Genomic DNA, 862 nt, shown 5'->3' with positions numbered 1-862 from the left:
TCTTCTTAAGTAAATATTTCAAGTCCTGGTGTGGCACCATAGGATAAGCAAGGACTGTTTGAACTGCAAGGTCAGTGGTTCAAACTCACCAGCCACTCCTTGAAAACCCTATGAGGCTTGCTATGAGTCAGGATTGCTATGAGTCAGACAGACTCCAAAGCACTTAACAACAGCAAAACATTTTAAGCAAGAAAAGTTTTGTCACCTGCATATCACAGATTGTTAATGACTCTTCTTTCCATCCTAATGCCACATTCTTTGTCATATAATCTAGCTTCTGTGATTAGTTTTTCAGCATGCAAATTGAACAAGTATTATGAAAGGATATAACCTTTGCACATATCTTTCCTGATTTTTAATCATTCAGTATTCCATTATTCTGTAGGAACAACTGCCTCTTATTCTATGTACATGTTCTTCATGAGCACAATGAAATATTCTGGTATATCTATTCTTCACAATGTTATTTATAACTTGCTGTGTCCCACACAGTTGATTGTCTTTACATAGCCAATAAAGCATAAGTAATCTTCTTACTGGTATTGTCTGCTTTCAGCCAAGATCCATCTATGTTGGCAATAATATCCCTTTTTACACATTCTCTTGTGAATCTGCCTCCCTGTGGTTGTGCTACTCCAACTTTTTAAAATTATCTTCAGTAAAATTTTGTTTGCATGTAATATTAATGATATCATTAGGTGATTTCTGCATTCTGTTTAGTCACCTTTCTTTGAAAAGGACACAAATAACAAATAAGGATCTCTGCCAATTGATTGCCAAGATTGCTGTCTTCCAAATTTCTTGGCATAGACAATTGAGTGTCTCCAGTGTTGCATCAGTTTGTTGAAATAGATTAATTTGT

Source organism: Chrysochloris asiatica, unplaced genomic scaffold (genome assembly GCF_000296735.1).
Source record: "Chrysochloris asiatica unplaced genomic scaffold, ChrAsi1.0 scaffold00048, whole genome shotgun sequence".
NCBI classification, from domain to species: Eukaryota; Metazoa; Chordata; class Mammalia; order Afrosoricida; family Chrysochloridae; genus Chrysochloris; species Chrysochloris asiatica.
Note: the sequence above shows the minus strand (reverse complement) of the source record.